The sequence below is a fragment of the Protopterus annectens genome, chromosome 17.part0, assembly GCF_019279795.1.
Source record: "Protopterus annectens isolate FY-2018-M chromosome 17.part0, PAN1.0, whole genome shotgun sequence".
In the NCBI taxonomy this organism is placed as follows: domain Eukaryota; kingdom Metazoa; phylum Chordata; order Ceratodontiformes; family Protopteridae; genus Protopterus; species Protopterus annectens.
Genome location: NC_056751.1, coordinates 1,281,018 through 1,302,848, shown reverse-complemented (window position 1 = coordinate 1,302,848; position 21,831 = coordinate 1,281,018).

Genomic DNA, 21,831 nt, shown 5'->3' with positions numbered 1-21,831 from the left:
GGTGTTTTCTGTGTAAGGGGTTTGTGTAGGAATTTTTGTTTTTATTTTTGGGAAGGTTTACGAGTAGTTTGGGGTATGTACGTGTATGCGTGTAAGTGTTGAAAATGATGTTTTTTGTACATGTGTAGTGTGTGTTTGTTCAACAGAAGTGTGGGGTGCATAGTGGTAGGTTTGTTGTGTTAGTCATGGTACTGCGAACTTGTAGTGGACATATATCTGTAGAGGGGGTGTTGTTGGGCGTAGGGAGGCTTGCCCCCCTGCTTGTGTGCAGATTAGATGGGTTTTGTTTGTGTGTTTGTTGTGTAGGTTTGTTATAGTGTAGGGAGGAAGGTTGTGTATGTGTTATTGTTTGTGTGGTGGAGGGTGTATTAAAAAACAAAGTGTCTCATACTGAAAATTCAGTAAGGTGAACTTAAAGTGACGCTCAATTTTTTATGTTTTCGTTGTAGTGTACTTTTGACACTTTCATTGCGAGATACTGAAATTCGATAATTCAGTATTTAGAGATTTGAAAGTGGACCTATATATATATATATATATATATATATATATATATATATATATATATATATATATATATATATACATACCTAATTTCCCTGAAAATAAGACCGGGTCATATATTCTTTCCCCTCAGAAATAAGAATTGGGGCTTATTATCAGGGGATGCCTTATTTACCCCCCATATAACAATCTACATTTATTCATGTACACAAATCAACATTTATTCATGTACAAAAATCAACATTTATTCATATACACAAATTGACATTTATTCGGTACTTTTCTTTTATTGGGCAACAATTCTAAGTAATGTGTTAACAGCTGTGTGAGAATTCTACATAAACAGTGCAACAAACATTTCAACTTCAGAATATCTACACCTTGGCTTTCACAGTGCAATAGTTCATGCTTAACAGAAAGTGCAGAAAAATCTCAATATATGTGTATTGGAGGAGGGGAATAAAACTGAAAGCAGAAGCAATCCATTATGTTGCCCCGATAACGGAAAAGTTATTCAAATACAGTCATGTCATCTTCTTCTGGAACATTGTCATAAGTCTCCAACCCCCGAATTCCAGCCTGAATTTCTTGCGACTCCATTTCCTGTAGAAACATTGGCCCCAATCCGTCATGTCTAGCAATAGACCTCTCCTGAAATGAGCATTGCTTGTCCAAGTAGCCTCCTCGTATTGCATTGGCAACACAGCTGTCAGTGATTTTATCCCATGAAGTTTTCACCCAAGTCACGACCTCTTGGAGACTCAGCTTCACAAAGTTTACATGCTGACTTCTCTCCATTCTATTTTCAATGTAGTCATTGAGTTCCATGCGCATATAGTCCTTGAATGGCTTGTTTAATACAATATCAAGAGTCTGGAGATAGGCAGTCATTCCTGTGGGGATGATTATTTCATCTATTCTTCTCCGTGCAAGGAATTTCTTCATGTCTTTAGCACGGTGAGTGTTGGCTGAATCCCAGACTAGTAGACCTCTTTCACAACCTCTCAAAACAAGTGGCAGCATTATATCGACCCACTCCCTTATAGCTGCTTGTGTGCAGCAGGCTTTTTTGGTTTCAAGAATGTAAATGCCTGAAACATGTTCAACTTATCTTTCTTGTCCTTACTAATGATTAGAGGTGGGGTTTTCTTTCCATCTAAACGAAATGCCAAAATACAGGTAACACGTGCACTCTCGTAACCAGTGGAGGGAACACATATGCTGCTATCAGTGTCACACCTGGTCCAGATGGCCTACTATACATCAACAGTAAGGCCTTCTGCCCTTTAATCTGACAGATTCTCTGTATTTCCCAGAGCATTATTTATAATGTGTCTATGTGGTCATAGACAATTAGGTACATATCCAACCTTTACCAACAGTTCCTACAATGTGACTTATTAAAAGGTCACTTGATTAGTGGGTGTACACAGATACAAGACAGGCAGGTCTATTCCCACAGGTTACTCATAAGTAAGAAGCAGGAAACATAATACGCTGTATGGGGTAGTTGATGCCAGATATGCCAAAATGCTCAGACTAGTGATCCTCCCATGAAGCCTACAGACCATGCAGGAAATGGGCTATAAAACAGACTATGCAGACAGGTGAAACATAGGAGTGCCTATGTCTGGACTACTGAAAGGATGTGTTTTATGTCTAGACTCCTCAGGATGTGGACTGTAATGCAATCCAGACATATACCGCAATCATTTTGTTATGAGTGCCATGGCCCATAACTTGGCTTGTGCAAAATAAAAAAATGGAGCAGGAAGTGGACCTGCCATACAAATAATAACAGTAGCAGAAAGGCAGGATGGGAAGTCAGGAGAAGATCATACTGTACCAAGGCAGATGTAGGTGCAATACAATTCAGCAACAGCAAAGAGGCAGCATCTGGTCCATAACAATATGACATTATATAGACAGCACAGAATAAAACAATGCATGTGGTGGCTAACCATACTTTGCATTAGACATCACCATATCCTCAGAGGATATGAGGTGGCAGGGCACAGACTTCATCTCTTGTACATGGAGGGCGCACAGTGACAGGTGATTGCAAACTATTTATGGGTCATGGGAGGTGATCACAGGGGCCAAGCCCAGTGGGCAGTTATGGGAAGTTAGGGATTACATCCTAGTCAGGGATTACATCCTATGGTGGTGACATCAAGCTTTATTCGCATGACCAGGGTGGGGTTCTTTCTGATGACTTCAAGTTTTAGGTCTTGAGGAAGTCAATGGAAAGGAAAGGGTAGAAGTATAGCACCATGCATGTGCACATTGAAAGGTTGCTCTGTGTGATGACCCTTATGAGCATCATAATCCATGACCTGGATAACATGCATGGCTGGATGCTGACAGGTGACAGGAAAGAGGTAAAACTATGGAACCATTCATATGCATCCTACTACAAAGTCCCATTTGGTGATTCTGATAAGTGTCATCATCATCATTATCATCATCATAGACATTCATGAGCTCAGTGACATCCTTGACTTGATGAGTTACAGGAAAGCGGTAAAACTACAGGACCATGCATTTACAGCCTGCCAGGAAGTCCCATGTGGTGAATCTGATAAGCATCATTACGTATGACTTGGATGAAATGTCTCACTGGAGCTGTAAGGCTGTGTTCTGGCAAGTGACAGAAAAGGGTTAGGACTGCAACATCATGCATTAGCATCCAGATGAGGTATCTCAGGGGAGTGGTGCCACCCATAAGTGGGATGATTCCTAAACCAGGGATGTCAAGCCATTTACCCACAGATGATGCCGATTCTGTCTCACCAGTGTTCTGTTTATTCAGATGGGATGGCTTGTGTCTGATCACTTTGTATCCAAACCCTCCTATGACCACTTTGGGGAATTGCAAGCAAATGCAGGCCATGTGGTGGTTGCACTGTTTCTCATGGAAACATAAATTGGGCAACATTTGCCACTACTAACCTCAGCAGCATTGTGTACTCCTTGTCCCTATGCCTAACATCAATGCGCATTTTGTAGACTTTGCCATGGAAGCCACAGAGTACAGTCACCATATCTACATAGCTCTGCATGATAGCCACCTTAGTTTGGATCACTGAACTGCAGGTAAATATGAGTGATGCTATCATATTAATAGTACTCACACTCCTTCGTCTGTCTACCATTAAGGCTGGTATGTACACCTCAGAGGTAGTATATGTATCAGATACTGTGCTGGCTGGGGACACAGGTTTGTGTGTGAGGGGCTTCCAGCTACAGGATGTCTGCCATGTATTAACGAGGTTGTGGACTCATCCTATTCTTATACAGGAATATCTTTAACAGTAAATGTGAGTGACCACCATTTAGTGTCACAGACATTGCCTCTTTGCTGTCTGTCTGCACCATTGCTTGTTGCCATCACTGTCAGCCACAGATACCCTGCTCTGATGGCATACATTACAAAATATGTAAATTTACTACAAAAGCATAGTCTGAAAGATAAATTTTTTTGTCCAGATGGTTTTAGTTACAGTCCGGTTGTGAGTGGAAGGACAGATATGTAGGTAGGCTTGATTAATACTTCAGTTTGACCAAGTAGTAGTTTAAGATGTAGTGTACTATAATAGACATTATTAACCTACTGTACACCCTACTGACACACAGGCACTTGGAGCTAGCACAGCTCCAACATCCAAGCCACCTCCAGAAATTAGGGACTGCTCATGAATGCTATTGAGCAACAACAGTTTTAGTGTTGCTGGCCCAATCCCCATACATTTTCATTGAGTATCCTATCAGAAATCATTCATTACAGCTATAGTTGAGACCTATCATGGTTGCCCTACATCATTCACATCATGCATCAGTCCCTGCCATATCTGTTCCCATTAATGCTTGCCTGCAGTTCTTTTGCCCAGGAGGTGCATCCCATGTGTGAAGAACAACTAGACGAGCACTTCATTTATCTGGCTAATGAACTAATTAAGACACTGCTTCCCTAGGGTGGCCATGCCTGTACTCATACGCCAGTGACCAAAAGTGTACGTCAGTGGATGTGCATAGAGATACACGTCTATGGCCATAATTCCCCTTTATGCACCTTATCAGCTGCAATTAATGTTATGCAGCAATGCACAGCCACCACCTCCTCAATTAAGTACTGAAGCCATGCTTTAACATATGGACATAGAACTGCACTCACTTTGTAGCTAGACCTTTCCTCTCTTTATGGTTTGAAACCCACCCTCAAGCCATAGGGAGATGTAATAGTGCCATGCTGGTGTTGTGCATTCCTGGTTACATGTATTATCATAACATCTGCCTTAGTCTCCCTGACATCCACCAGATGGTTTATTGTTGCTGTTGTTGTTGTTGAGATATTGACCAGTCAGGACTCCTTGCTTAACTCTGTAAGTTCCATAGCACCTGCTGGACAACTACAACTGCCTTTTGGAAAAAAAGGTGCATTCCTTGCTTAACCTGACAGAAATGGTAGGTGATGGCACTGACTAATGGTTAATGCTGGTATCATTATAGTTTTCTGATGCAGTATTATCCTGACCCTGTTCATGATTTCAAGGCAGACGTTCATCAGAAGAAGCCAGAAGGATATTATAAGCATTTCTTTTTTCAGTTTCATTTTCTTCTATCATCATAATCATTGTGATTGTATACATAATAGTATGTATTTAGTTTTCCAGTGGCAGATGTGCAGCAACTCAGCATTACTGCCAAAGATGGGAGCACCTCTACACCCAGTGGGATGTGCATGTGTTGTGGACACCTACAGTGTTGGTTTTCTAATACATCTGTGTGATTTTATTCCACTGTGTCATCCGTCTTTATGTCCCATTTTGGAGGACATCTGCAGCTGCTTTATCAGTGGCCAGAAGGGTTGCTTCTCAGTGGTAGGTTATAGTCTCCTCTGCTGGAAGTGGCTTGGAGGAGTCATTGATGCCCTCCATGCCAGGTTCTCAAAGGGGTGGAAGGCTTACTTCCTGAATGTGAACAGGAGGTCTATCAGTGTGAGCAGAAGGACACCTGCATTGTGAACTTCTCATACTGCTAATAGAGTTGCATGACTTGCAGATTCCAGTCACTGGGCATCAGGAGCAGCAATTTGACCAATCAGTCACCCAAATAAGTGATGCCTGGATCTGTTGCCCTCTGAGTAAAGGCAAGACTGACAACAAATTATGCCAGGATTCTATCTAATCACCATCCACATATGTTCCCTTTCTTAGGTATCATCCTCCATCCTTTTTTCATGCAACCCTTTTCATCATCATTTCAACACCCTTTGTAATCCTGTGTTCATTTGCTTTCCACCCTGGCATTTATGTGAATGCCACCCCTGACTGTCTGCATCTATATTCTTTTTTTGTTTGTTTACCTTTCCCTTCTACTTCCACTTCACCCTCTGTCTCTTCTAGTGAAATTTCTCAGTACATTCTCCACCTACCTTTCCTTTGTAAAGTTATTTTTATACAAACTTTACCAGATGAAAATAAGATCAGACAATACATAAAAAAATGATAATAATCAGTATTCAGTTCTAATTAATCCTTAATCCTCTGATATCCATTAATAAGAAAAATGCAAACACAAATAGTCTGTGCTCATAAATACACAGTTGAGTGTCAATATTGACAGGGTCAGTCTTCCAAAGTGCAAATCAAATACCTGCTGTGGTACAAAATAACAGCTTAAGCCAGAATGAGTCCATGGTATCCACCCCTAATGAAAATATATAAATTCCCAGTCAGAAGCGTATCAAGGGCTGGGTAAAGGGGGCAACCACCTCAGGTACAAGGTATCAGGAAAAGAGATTTTGAAATGTCAATCAATCAGGAAGTGCAGTTCCTGCATTAATTTCTGTACCAGCATTTTTGAATGCATGTAGAGAAATGTACTGCAATGCTTCTGTGCTTCATGAGTGGTAAGTTTTAGTGGTTTACTATAGTTCCTTAAAATAATATTTTTTTATAATCCTTATCTTTCTTATTTGTCTTTAAGAGCTGAGGAACTAATATAACTTGGAGCACTGTAATAGGAAAGCTGACTTTTGTTTTCTTTTCTGCATAAGAAATGAAGGACCAGGGTGCTAAACAGTGGACCAGCACTTAGTGCTAGATGAGCAAGCTACTCCTGTCCTCCCAGAAGCCAGTACTCAAGGTAATCAATTCTAGGTAAATTTGCTGATAATGCCCATGACAAAGCCTCCCTTGCCTTTTCCTCCAGTAGGGCATCACTTTGAAAGGGAGCCATATGACATGTAAGTAGCTGGCTTTATCTCTTTTGCATTTCCATTATATATCTTCATTGTAATCCCTGTATCTTTGCAGTTTAACTGGTACATTTTGCCATTAATGCTCCATCTTGTAAAATGTAAGAGCTACAGTTGAAATAAAGCATAATTCTCTTCACTAAGCACCAAACTCCATTGCTCCTGTGTGATCATTATACTTAACTCCTCTTCTCATTTCACCTTAGATTGATCATATTCTTCATTATCTGTGCCAGCAATACCAGATATAATATTGTTAATCTTCCCTTCTTATATTTAATTATTTACCATAAGATCTCAAGGTCCAAGTTTTGTTTCTATAATTTACATTATACTTTGTTTTCAGGTTTATGTATTAAATATATTGAATGTAGTTTTAAGTATTGTCATAACTATATTTATATCCTAGTTTCTTAAAAATTATATTAATTGGAATACAGAAATGTGGTCCTTCACGCTTGATTAGGTCACACCATGATATATAGCCCTTATTTGTTCACTATTGTCATTAAATCATCTTTCCACAAGCTAAGCTAGGAAATCCCATGTGCTATCCCATCCTATTCTATCTACAAAGAACTTCCATGTCTTTCCGACCAAAGAATTTCCTCCATATTCATTTTTCTACCCTCCCCAATGCTATGCTCTTTGTGTTCCTGTTCCTTCCACACTATTAGTTTCAGGAATTAACTAGATAGAGGTTGGTGTGGATATGAGTTGTATTGTCTGTTTGTTTAAATGCTGTAATAGCAAATGAGTGGAAAATCCCTAATCCTAGTCCACCCATCAAATTGGAGCCCCATAAGGAATCTATAATTACATTTTGAAGTTTCTTTAGGAAAGGAATGGCATATAACTTTAGCATAGGTCTGCGTAAAAAGATAAAATTTGGCGGGCAGAGCATTTTTAGCAGTGTTGGCTTTAACAAAGAAGGACAGGTGTATTTTTCTATAGTTTAAACAGCTCTTTTACATCATTCTAGTTCATGTTAACCTCTATTAATGCTGTTAGCTCAGTAGTGATGTCAACACTCATATAACTACAACTATTAGATACCTTAATTCTTATATTATTTGGTCTATCCACTTATTTAAGGCAGGCCATGTTTAAATGAATTAAACCTTTCTACTTAATGTAAGACCAGATATTCTCCCCAAATCATTTATGGTGCCAAGGAGTATTTGAATATTTTCATCTAGGCTACAATCCAGACTAGCCAATCATCTTCAAATTAAAATGAGAAAACGCACATATCTCCATAAGTTTGATGATGGAGGAGATTAAGTTCTGTGGTTAACATAAAGAATATGGGGTTACAAAACACCACTGATATGTCCCACTCTAAAATAAAAAGGAAGAAAATTTAACCCATTAGTGTTGACTTGTGCCAAAGTATATTATATAACAGCTGATCCCTGACTGAGAAGATTGCCTCTAGTCAATATGCCTTTAAGAGTGTTCCTGGAAAAACTCTCAATGTGAGGAGCCAAATGATTTCTTAAGATCTAAGCAAAATACTCCTGTGGTGCATCTTTAGTCATAGCCAATTGCAGCATATTTCACCACAAGCATATCAGTTCTCCCTCTCTACCCTTCATAAAGCCTTGTTGACCTGTCTGTGCTCAATGTGGTAAGATACTTTCTTTCTTATTAGCTGGAATCTTAGCCTACAGCTTCATTTCCAATGCTACTTAAGAGATCATCTGCAGCCTTTCGTCTTGGTAATTTCTTCATGATCTTTGGGCAATAATACAATAGTGGTGATCTTTGAGGATTGTGAGAATTATGCTTCAGATTCAGCTTAATTATATAATTTGAAAAGAAAGGACACTAACAAGAAGAAATAATATTTGTAAAATTCTAATGGTAACCTATGTGAACCTGGAAACTTATTATTGCTAGATACCTCATAGTTTGCATAATTTCCACTAAGGTAATGAGCTAATTTAGTTTATTCAATGCTGGTGCAAAGACCTCTTGATCATTTAAATGTTTAAGGAAAACGTGTCGCTTCTTCCCTGTGTCATTGTTCTTAGTTTGGTACATCTCTTTCAGAGTCTAAGTTATAATGTGATTAATACTATAAATATGTATTTACTGTTTACATATTTATGTTTACTGGGTTAGTGCACTGATGAGATCTCACCAATTCCAGGGACTGTTCTGGTGAAACGCAATCTGCATATCCCTTCAACTTTCAATTAGTTTAAATGTTAGCAGTTTAGGTAATGAAATCCCTTTGCTCAATGAAATGTCTTTCATTTTCCCCTCCTGGTACAGATGCTGATAAACTGAATGGTGTCACATACTGATTAGAGTTTTGTAAGTTGGTCCTTTATTTTTTTTTTTTTTTGTATTCTTATTCCAAATTCTTTATTTGGCTTTCTATTAACTCCATCCTATTATTGGTTCTAAGTCTCAGTCTCTTCAAATGGGGGAGTTTAATCATCTCATTTTCTCCTAAAAGCCCCCATATGTGGTTCTTATGTAGGGTGAGTCAGTTTTCTTTAAACGATTGATGCTATGAGTTTGTGCAGCTGCCTGCATCTTAACATTGAAATATCAAACTACCAGAGTGGTCAGCTTACAGGAAGGTCTATGCTCCATTGCTCAACTTGTAAAAATTGAGCACTGACAGGGAGATTGTTCTATCTTCTAAACAACAGATGATACTATTACAACAACATTAATAAAAAGAAAATTTGGCTTACTAGTTGCACCAGTGGAGGGAGCCAGACAAGTGTAGTCTTACTCCATGGGGTGACTGGTTTCCACCTGTGTGTTAGACCATAGTAATTCCTACAAAGGTGGTTCTCATGTATCCTATCTATATTTGGGTTCATTGCTATGATAAAATCTTCACAGCACAGTAAGCCATCCTTTATGCATGATCTTATGCTAGGGATTTGAGAATTGCAAGAGTGAAGTAGATTTATCCTGGCAGGACTATAAAAGTCTCTTAATATAATATGCCTACTTTTCTTTTTAATTCTTATCAGTGCCCACCTAGTCTCTTATTTTTTTGTAGTAATCCCTTAACCAGGTTAATGGTTTGTAAAGCATGATTACCTCACCTGTCTTGGCCAAATTTGCACAACTACTAACTTACCATTCTTTGCAATTCCTCTCAAGACTACTACATCCTTCTTTACCTTTTTGGATAAGTTTATTAATGTTTGAGAAACTGTCTTTCATTTTAAAAGGTATGGCAATGCCCCTAACATTCCAAGATAAAAATGTATAAAAAGTTGTCACGACTACCTCTAGAATGGCCATTGCCTAAGTGGCCCTATATTGTTATAATACCATGGTATTCAATAAACTCCATGCAGGAATAGTGTTATTTCTGCACAGAGTAAACCATGTCTGTTTAGCATTAGCATTAACAGCAGCATGCCTTGCATATTCATGAAGGTTAAACAGACATGAAGACTACTGAGTGCAAGAGGCGTGTTTAGGTAGTGCACGCATGTCTAACCCTCCCCCTGTACTCAGAAAATACCATACGGCACTTTTGAAAAGCATTTCAGTGTCCGCAGACAATGAAATAAAATAAAATTGAGTAGTTCAGTGTCCGCAGACACTGAAATAAATAGGGGAGGAAGAAACAATGCAGGGGGTGTGTGACAGGTTCTATCACACACACCCTACATTGTAAAAGTGCCGTATGGCCATAGCCATCAACTATACAGGTTTCTGCAGAATGCCCAAATGCCTGCCTCACATACATATCACCCTCCTAGAGCAAGCAAGCTGAACAAAGCCATAAATAATAGGGGGGGGGGGACAAAGCTACAAAAAATAGGGACACATTTTAAATATTGCACCAAAAACCCCAAAAGCTGATGGAATAAAAGGTTTGCAGTAGCATGGACTTCCTGCTGGGTATGAAGACTGAAAGACAAATATATGGCATGTGAAAGTGCCATATGGCCATAGCTGTTAACTGTACACGTGTCTGCAGAATTCCCAGATGCCTGCCTCACATACTCCTCACCCTCCTAGAGCAATAAAGCAGTGCAAAGCTATAAATAATGGGAGACAAAGCCACAAAAATAGGGAAACATTTTAAATATTGCACTGACAAACCCAGAAGCTGATAGAATAAAAGGTTTACATTAGAATGGACCTCCTGAAGGGTATGAAGAATGAAACATGAATGTCTGCCATCTGAAAGTGCCGTACGGACAAAGCCCTCAACTGTACAGGTGTCTGTAGAATTCCCAGAGTCCTGCCTCACATATCTGTCAACCTCCTAGAGTAACAAAGCTGTACAAGGCCATAAATAATTAAAAAAAAAAATTTCCATGCTAAGGTATGTTTACGCATAGCTGAGCAAGTGTGCATTTTATGGCCCTCTGCCCAGCATTGCTTAAGCACCCCAGAAGAGATAAATAAAAATATACAGCTAAAGTCCTAATGTTGGGATAGTGTAGTGGATAGAGTCCTGGCTTTATATGCAGGCAGTCACAGCTCGAGTACCAAATCAGGCATTTTATTTTTACATAGGAAAGCAGTGTTAAAATTATTTTTTTTAAATGATGTAGTAAGTGATATTTGTCAACCAGGGTAGTGTAGCTGGTTTAAAATGGAAGTGTGAGTGCATATAACATCTGAAACCACCCATGTATATACAAGTGTTCCATACAGTATAGTCACACACCTTTGTAATGTAATGAAAGCACATAGAGGGGATGTCATGTAAAGTAAATCATATACACTTACTAAATGAAGTCATTATTCTAATATTTTTAAAAATTAAAAGCGAGCAATGCGTAGCAGTGCTCAGCTATGCTTAGCCAGTTTAAGCAATGCTTAGATGTGAATGCTAAGCAGCAGTCAGCTCAGCTAAGTGGATTTGTGCATTGTTAAGCAGTGCTCAACAATTTCCCCATTAAGCATTGCTAAAATTGGCTTATCAGGTTTGTGCACAGCTAAGCTGTGCTCAACATTTTCAAAATTGACCAATGATGGCAAAGGGTGAGAATATGGCGTTATTTAAACCAGACAGGTGGGAACAGAGCCAGTACCTGTTATAGTTCAACCTGTGCAGGAGCCATGGCTGGTGTAGGTGAGGGTTTATGCTTTAGGGTGCAGCGCTGGGGCATCCTGGAGTCCAGGGTCAAGTCTAGACTACTTGTAAGTAACCATGATGAGAGACTGCTGCAGGACCAGTACCAGGGCTCACAATATAAAGCGGTGGCCTAGGACCATCTCACCCATGATCTCACCAGTGCTACTGTCATCCCCCGAACTGGTGAGCAGGTCCAGTGCCACTATGCCGACCTAAAGTGGAGGAAGAGGGGCACTGTTGGACCAGTGGATCCAAGATGCTAGGGACAACCGGGTTCCAGCAGTTTGTATCACAGATATAGGTGTACCAAATTCTAGCCTGAGGATGTGATAGACAGGTATGCATAATGTTTGTTTTTCTCCCCTACAGCTGCAGCAGAGAGGATTAGTAACATTGAAGCCCATGCTGACAGACTGCTGACACTGCACCAACAGGCTGATGAGTAAAAATATATTCTGCAGTATATTGTGCAAATAACTAAGAAGGAGTACATTCTTTACTGCTAGTAGGTATACTGTTACTGTGTTAACTGAATAAGTAAAGTCTGTCTGACTAATATTGATCTTAATAAACATCTATAATACAAACTGTTGTATCTACTCTGGTATGTTGTTGCAGACTTAGAATGGGGCTGTAAAACAAGATATAAATGCCCTGTGTTAACCTTTGCTTTCCAGACTGTAGTATTTCAAAGGATTAATGCACAGTATACTAACTATCTGTTATGCATGCATCACATGATTACAATTTCAGGCTGTCTAACCAAGATATTATTATGGAGAAACCAGTGAAACAAGAAACAGCAGTTCTCCAGTAGCTTAGTGTGATGATAAATAACTTAGTTGTTAATTTGCTCACCCAGATACGGTTTGAATCCAGGGAGTGGTACTAAGGCGTGTGCATATCTGCACATGAGGAATCAGGAATATATGCAAAAACAGTCAGGTAGGGTTAACATATATTTTCTCCACATGTTTTACTGGTAAGAAAATGTTGGTAGTAGCTGTATGAAGGGTATGCTAATAAACTGTGTGCAACTGTTCAACTGTCCCACCACATGCCTATAAATGACAGTAGGTTAGCTACATACAACATGCACTCTTCCAGATACATGTCTCTCAAGTGTCATGATGCCATGGCTAGTTGTCACTGATGCCAATAATCCTGGACACAGATATGAAACAAGTCAATGTATGCCAGTAGCACACTCACATGAAAGCAGTTCAGAGTACCTCTTCTGTGCCAGATATGCAACCCTGACATGTACAAGTCCCCTCTAGTCATGTACCCAGAGTTGTCACAATTTACCCCATACCATTTCAGGCTGACAGTTTAATAGGTATGTTTGTGCTACAGATGCTGAGGGGCAAGGTAGATGTAAAGTGAGGGAAAACTCATAGAGTATTGAGCAATACAGTTGTGGAAAATAGAAGTACAAACAGTTGTTAATGGACTTTTTTGTCTCCACCCCACCCCATATCTGGATCAATACTATAATTCATATACTATAGGTATGTTGTTCTCCAAACCTAATGTTGGGCCTTGTGTTCTATTATTGTTCATATATTTGATTGGTTGCATGATAACATACCTTGTTCAAATACCATTGTTGGTGGCCTGTTGCCATCAATGTTACTGGCATGCTGTTATGATGCATACTTTTGTTCCATTTATGCATATATTCTGTTTGCTATGCAACTGTTTCAAATCTGTTTTATGGGGTTAATTGGAACACCCATGCATGCTGTTATAACTAATCTTGAAATGTGCTGTTCATGATTAACCTGCATATTTTGTAAAACCTCAACAGCATAGCATGTTTGGGAAGGCACATCCCAGTGGATCCATGTGTCCCGCCTCATCTGGCCATGGCACTAGGCCCCAACATGTCTGGGACTTAACCTGGAACTTCCTCATCCATTGGTCTTGCACCACCTTTGGGTAGAACGGCCTCAGGGGATGGGGCCCATCCCCCCCCTAGGAGCAGGCTTGGACAGGAGTCTGTTACCCCGCAGTCAGTTCTGGATATAGTGTGCAGGGTCATCCGAACAGAGTTGGATGACCAGCTGCACCAAATGGAGGGCTGCCTGGTGCACCTCGAGGGGCAGGCTGCCCCTCCTGTCCAGCTGCCAGTGTAGCCACCCTTGGGGCCGAGAAGGGGCAGTGGTGACTGTCCATGGGTGAGGACCTCTGTCCCATTGTATCCATTTTGGGGCTCATGAGCTTCGGATTCCCAACCACCCTCCCCGTCAAAGGTGTTTACCCCCCTCATGTGTCATATACCAGCCCTGTCTGCTGTCTTGTCTGCCTTGTCTGTCTGTAAATGCAACCTATCCTACCCAGCCTACCTCTCCAAAGATGCATACAGCCCTTTTCCAACATCCCACTCTCACCTAAAAAAAAGGGCATCTGTCCTGCAAAAAAGATTGCTCCATACATAGCTCGACATTTCACCCTCCTGTACAGTGAAAGTAATCATTCTACCCAGAGATTAATCTGAAAATATCTGTTGCCAACACCCGACCATGTGGGATGCAAGGCTGTAAATTACAAATTCTACACATTATTCACAGCTGTTACTGCAGAAGAAATGTAGAGCAATGGCCCATGCGAACACCCATCTTGCACATCCCTAGCTGCTTTACCTAATGTTTTACCCCCTGATTGCCCCCAATTTCACCACTTTCCTAGCACTCGTTTTTCTTTTCTTTCATTAAAATTAGCATAGGTGTAAGCGGGAGTAAGCAGTGCTAAGTTAAGCTAAGAGGGCTTAACTGTCTGTTAGCACCACTTAGCTCAAAGCAAAACTGGGCAAACCCACTTACAACTCCTTAAAACTGCCTTAATCACTCTCTCTCCATCAGCCCTGCTGCCAGCAACAAAATAGTCAGTGCTGCAAAGTTTTGAACCCAAGATGCTATGCACTACAATCACAGCAACATACCACTACACCATCTGAGCTGTGGGAATGTGTAATGCTTTTACAAACATATCATGCATTCTGGTCATTTAACATTAATGAAAAAAGTCATCACTTTTAAGTCTGGAATCCAGGACCCTGTGCAGTACAGACACAGCAACATACCACGACACCATCTAAGCTGTATGAATTTGCAATTTATCATGCACAACAGTCATTTAACATAAGGGAAAATGATATATCCATAGTACTCTTATATATGTATATATAGATACCAGTATATATATATATATATATATATATATATATATATATATATATATATATATATATATATATATATACCGATAAAGTGTGGGGATATGAAACACAAATGAATGTACTGATGTCAATGCTCACATTATCCCAGTGATTTGTCAGAAACCCACAACTGTTATGGCCAACAGACCAAACATATGAGCCATGCATCTGGACAATGTCTGGACATCTGGACAGTGGAGAGTTATGACCACAGTCATGTAACAGAATAGAAAAATCCTTGACAGTTGCCAACCATGTCACCCAGCACCTTCTGAACCACAGTAAGACCAACATGACAATACCCCGATTCAGTTATGGGAAATTACCCATGTATATCAAATATATCATGCACTACACGAATGGAATTGTAGGGGAAAGCAGATATTGGTGCAAAAATTTCCACCCACAACCATTTGCACTACAGTCACAGCAACATACCAATACCCCAAATGAACTTTAGAATAGAAAGACTGAACAGACATACCCTGATTGCCAGTCACATACTACACCAACTCATAGTGTACTGGGAATCTTGAGGTGTTACAGGCAATTTCTCAGTCTACCCCTACAAACATATTCACCTAATTGACCACCAGCAACCATAGCAGCATGCACAGTCAGATAAAAAAGGATCTATGATACTCACATCTGCTACTCTCCATACTCAGCTGAGCAAACATTTAGATACAACACTGCTACACAGTCTTGGCAATCTGTTAACAATGGTCAGACATACATAACTCTCATATGTACAGGTTTCCACAGAATGTCTAGGGTGTGGGACCATATTCATATCCACTGCCACATACCACTTCCAGGTGTCACTGGGATGATACCTGGAGTGTAGTCACTAAATGATATACCATACCTCTGAACCTCTTACTGCAAGAATTCTGGACAAAGCACGACATACTTGGGGGACAGGGGGCCAGAAAGAGGGACATATCCCACATAATAGGCCCACAAGTGGGCGGCGCAGTGGTGCAATGGTTAACGTTGTCACCTCACAGCAAGAAGTTCTCCGGTTCGATTCTCAGCTGGGGTGCCTTCTGTGTGGAGTTTGCATGTTCTCCCTGTGTTTGAGTGGGTTTCCTCTGGGTACTCCGGTTTCCTCCCACATTCCAAATACATGCATCTGGAGCATTTCTCCCCGGGCCTCCCCTGAAAACAGGCTCTGTGGAACCTAGTCGGACTTTCCCGGTCAACAAATGATAAATAAATAAATACATAAATAAATAAAATAAATAAATAGTGTTACATACTGAAACACTTCCTAGTATTATAGACTTTGTTGTAACATAATATCCCTGAAGGATATGATGTCTGAATCATCAATGGATGTCAACAATTATTAACTACAATCCTCACATTATCCTACTGATTCCACAAAAACGGACGTTGTCTGAGGAACAGACCACACATAGGCAAATCTCTGGGAGTCTGCTGACATCAGGTCATCCGAGAGGTACATCAGAGACATATCACTGTCAGACATCATGTCACTCAGAAAATGCATGTCCAGACAAACCCTGTTAATCTAGCAACCCTTTATGTGTATAACAGTGCTACTTACTTACAATCTGTACCCAATTCTGGAGCTTTGTCCCCCATGTTGTTGTGCTGTCTCCACATGTCCCATCCTGAGAGGTAGTCCCACCTACTGCATGTGAAGCTGTAGCCCCCACACCTCCATAATGTTCTCCACACAGGCAAGGAAAAAGGACAAGGTCCACATGAAGAATGTAATTATAGCACTGTGTTGCTATGGCATTGGCAAATGGAAAGACAACACAGCTCTTCTGGATGCAAGTAGCAAGTGGGAGACACGGATTGGTGCACAGGCCATCACCTGCTCATGAGCAGTACCTACAAAAGGCAAACTGCTGCCTATCCAACACAGGTCTCAACCCACCTAGACAAAGACAGACTGCAACTACACAAACCTAACCATTTGCATTGTCATGAGGGAACTCTTCAACACTGTAACACGTATGTCAATCATGTAAGCTTGTAACAGAATGCAGAAGGGGGGAATGCAATGGTGTCAAATGGGACATTAAATACTAAGCCACAACAGCTCCTGGAATCACATGCTGCTGTCTAGCACCTATAGCCATTCCAGCTTGCCTTGTCTGCATTGACATGGAACTCATCTGTGGCATCTGGGTCACCCCAGCACAGGTCAGCTCATGTATGAGTACTACTGATGTGTCCGTTGTCCAGTACTTTGGGTGTTAGTGCTAGGCTAGCTACCTGAGATGCTGTAATTATTCATATGTCACCTGTGAATGTTACTCTGATACATATGCTTGTCATACAAATGTAAGAGACTTATACAGGGTATGTGCATAGTACACAACAGGTGCAGATGTATGTGTTGAACTGTATGTGATATACTGAGCCCATACCTGACAATTGCCCAGAGTTTTCCAGACTGACCACATGTCTGCCTCATATTTGTAGTCAACGCTTCATACAGTTGTGTATTGTCCGGCACATCACTGGCAATCCAATAAAGACTGAAGTCATAACATATTTGCATACATTTGATTGTCAAATATCATATCCTGCAGAGTAGACCTGTGAATGCAACATCATCTTTGCTGGCAACTATGTGTATTGCAGCTCGATTCATAAAGCGACACTATTTACTGTCCTTTGCCCACCAATGATATGTTCCTTTGTGCAGATGTCTTGCTCTAACAGGAGCTAGGTGTCTTACCCTGAAACCCATGTCAGTGCAAGAGTAACTTGTCTAGTAGGATGCCGACATTTTTGTGTTCACCGACACCTGCTTTGTACCAGCCATGCCAGGTCACTCATCCCATCATATGTTTAGACCCACATGGAGGCCTGCAAAGCTACAGGAGGTGGACTAATGAACCTCAGCATACACAGACACACCCCCAGGCAGGCCAAACAGTATGACACACAGGAGACAACCTGAGTGCAGTTAACAGTTGACAAAACACCTACTCAAATCATAGCTAGCTAGAGGCCTCCAACCATGACTATGGACACCCACCACACCTATAGGGACCTGCTGCAATCTGTCAGGATTCAATTGTCTGTCCTGCTCCTGGGTGACTTCAAATACCCAACCGTAGTGTGCATGACCTATGCCACCTGAACATGAATGCACATAGATTCCCAAGCTTTGTCAATGGCAATGCAGTGGAGCAGATGGTCAACACTCCTACGACAGGTGGAAATATCCTGTACCTGGTCCTAACCAACATGAATAGCCACTGTAGCACTCCTACAGTGCCATCCTCCTTGGTAATATCTGACCACATCGCCATCACTGTTCAGGTCACCATCTCCCCTGATCTCCCCTTTATAGTGTCAAATAGAATGAACTGTACAAAAATGACTATAAATCTACTCAGTGCAGGTAGAAGTAGCTGTACAGCCAATGTCCCATTTTTTGGAACTAGCAGCAGTGTCCAGGCCCACACCACAATACTATGTGGGCACCTACATAGCTGTATGGACTCAGCAATACCTGACAGGGCAACATCATTCTCAATCAAGGTAGGGTAAACACCCATGGTGGACAGCAGGAATACACAAATAATATAATAGGAGGAAATAATTGCTGGACAGGCCAAGAAGGAACAGGTGCCTCATTGGAAGCAATGTCACCTTGGTCTGGACAAACAAATAAGGTCACGGGTGATTTACCCTAGGCTATCTTTGAGTGCAAATTAGACACATCCACCAAGGCCAATCACTACGCCTTCCACACATGTGTCTGCAATTCCAGGGGCAACACACATATCTGCTCTGTAGTAGTGGTCAAAAAAAACACATACACATATGGCATAGATATAGGCAACCGGCTGCAGACAGGTGAAGTGTGAACATCACCCCCCCTGTCCCCCATTGGTACACATGTGTATCCACATCACCTGCCCCCAACCTTCATCATCAGGAAACAGGTCCATAATGCCCTCTCAAAGGCAACACACAGAAGTCCCCATAGGCCTTATACCATCCCTGTCTGTATCCTACATGAAAACAGGCATTGGCTCTCAGATCCATTCTGCACTGTAGTCAACCACAGCCTGAGCACCGGTGTCATACCATCTGCACAGAGGATAGTCGCTGTCATCTCTATACACAAAGGTGGAGCAATCCATTGACCTAGGCAATCATATGCACATCAGCCTAACTAGCTTGCTTTGCTAGGGCATGGAAGGCAATATCAAGGACATTATAAACAGGGACATTGGCAGCATTGAATTACCCACACAGCATGGTATTGTCAAAGGGAGATCAGGCCTGTTAAACCTGGTCGACCTCTCCGAAGTGGTCAATAAACACAAGGATGAGGGGAAGATGGTGAACAATGCCTATCTTCATCTAGACCAATTCTATCCAATAATCCCCAGGTGGCCAGGATAGATATGCCTACACAACTAGGCACAAACCTGCATGTTACCAGATGGGTAGCTACCTGACTCAATGGTAGTACCCACTCAGTCAAAGCAGTGGAACCCACCTCTAGTAGTAGACTCTTCCAAAGCGGTGTAACCCAAGGATCATTCTGGTGGCATCTACTGTCTGAGATAGACATATCTGAGGTACAAGACAAAGGCAGTGGACTGTGGCTGACCAGGTGTACAGATGCTTGCAAGCTGGCCACTGCCTTACATTACCCTACTGATGTGAACATCCCCCAAGAGGCACTCACCCAATTAATGACTGGTCCATATTGCATTACCTTAAACTGAATGCCAGGAGAGGCATCAATCACCCTGCTGTGACAGATGTCATCCACACTAAGTATGACAGTAATAATGCACTGAGCATGCAATAGGGTGTGTGAAAACTTGTGCACCAAGGTTCGTAGCAACCAGACAGTTTCCCACCATGTGGGCACCATTGTATGGAAAGCTGTCTACATGGCCCAATTCACAAATATGGGTATATCATCTAGGAACCAGGAGGTCACAACATCCCTGTACTCCACCCTCATCAGATGCTTTACAAAGTACAATGGCTCCTTTGCCATGTACCTTGCCAAGCAAATGCAGCAGTTGCAGAGACCACAGAGGTTTTGACCAGTCAACTCCAGGGTCTGCAACACATATCCTATGCAAGTATGCTGAAGGCCCTTTCCCTGTCTCATACAGACTGATCATAGGTGACTTGTGTCTGGCATACAAGCCGATGTCCAAACCAGCCTTGATGGTGTTTCTACATATCTGTAGGACAAATTGCACTCAGGCATCATGCACACAAGTTCATCACCTGGTCTGTGAAATGTGTAGTACTTGTTGGCAGGATAGTGTGGTATCCTACACAATACACTGTCTGTAAAATACACTCCTTCCCATGTCTAGCAGTGTTCGTGTATAGCCCTCTAGAAAAGGAAGCTGGATGACTACATGGGAAATGGATGAGGCACCCCTGGGATCCTGCATGTATTCCAGATGGACAGAGGAAATGGCTTTGAAGGGGCATGGGAGAAAGTCTGGGCCAGGCTTATGAGGGCATCAGTGCCAATAGCTGGGTATCATCTTATGAGGCTATGCAACTACTACTATACATGTGTCCTGTATGTATTGCAGACTGTCCTGAAATGTTGTCTGAATTGAATCCCTGTGAATCTGAACTGTGTATGTACCGCAGTGATCGTGTATGGTCCTGTCTCCTCATTAGTTATCATCACATATCGTTACACATTTTCAGTGTGTGTGTGTGTTCTGTGTAGCAGTAAGTTAGCTGTTGCAGTACATGCATATGCACTTGGTGACACTGTATAGCTCACTGCTTGGCCGCAATTACCATTCTGCTACTAGGCCTATCACACAGTAGGATTTGTCACCCTTTGTTGTGGGCCGGACAGTAGCAGTGATAGAGATAACTTGCAAAAGGCAGAACTACCGTAAGTTCTGCCCTGATGGGTCTATAGGTGTCACAGCTGTACCAGACTGTACCAGTAGTGTGTGCATGTGTGTGTGTGTGTGTGTGTGTGTGTGTGTGTGTGTGTGTGTGTGTGTGTGTGTGTGTGTGTGTGTGTGTGTGTGTGTATTTATCTCAGCAAACATATTGCTTTACATATGCTGTGTTCCCCTCGCAGGTGAACACAGGGGTTGGTGTCTCTCCCTTTCACAACCTGATGTCAGTGTCTTAATGGACTCCCATTATGATGATGGTCATAGTGAGGCACAGGTAGAGTTGTCGGTGCCTGGACCCATGCCATTGTTTTGCATCCTGCTTTCACCCACCATTTCCCTGCAAACAGTCAGTATGCCCACACATGCCCAGTCTCCAGCAGCCATGGATAGCAGACAGCGTAAGGGTGGTGACATGGAAAGGGAGGTATGTTGAGTATGGCAAGTGTGAGTGTAAACACCACTCCTAGGCAGAGGGAGGTGAGGTCACACACAGACAGATGAACAAGATTGATCAACAGAGGACTGCTCCCATCAAGCCCCTGTTGTAAGTGCCACAGCAGGTGTTACCAGACATATGTTACAGTCCATCATGGAGGCAGAGGTGCATATTGACTGTAACACCAGACAGATGCTCAGGGTTATGCATGCAGCACTCTCTGCCATGCATGGTGACCTCCACGGCAGTTGTGATGTTATACATCATCCTGCCAATGTTGGGGATAGACAGTGGGGTGAGACATTGTGACTACTTGACCGTGCATTGTCTGTGCTCGAGCATGTGGTGGGATTAGGTCATTGGCCAGGTGGACGTAGGTCAGCGACATGATCAGATGTGATCCCACATGGCCTTGCACATTCACAGTCCCTT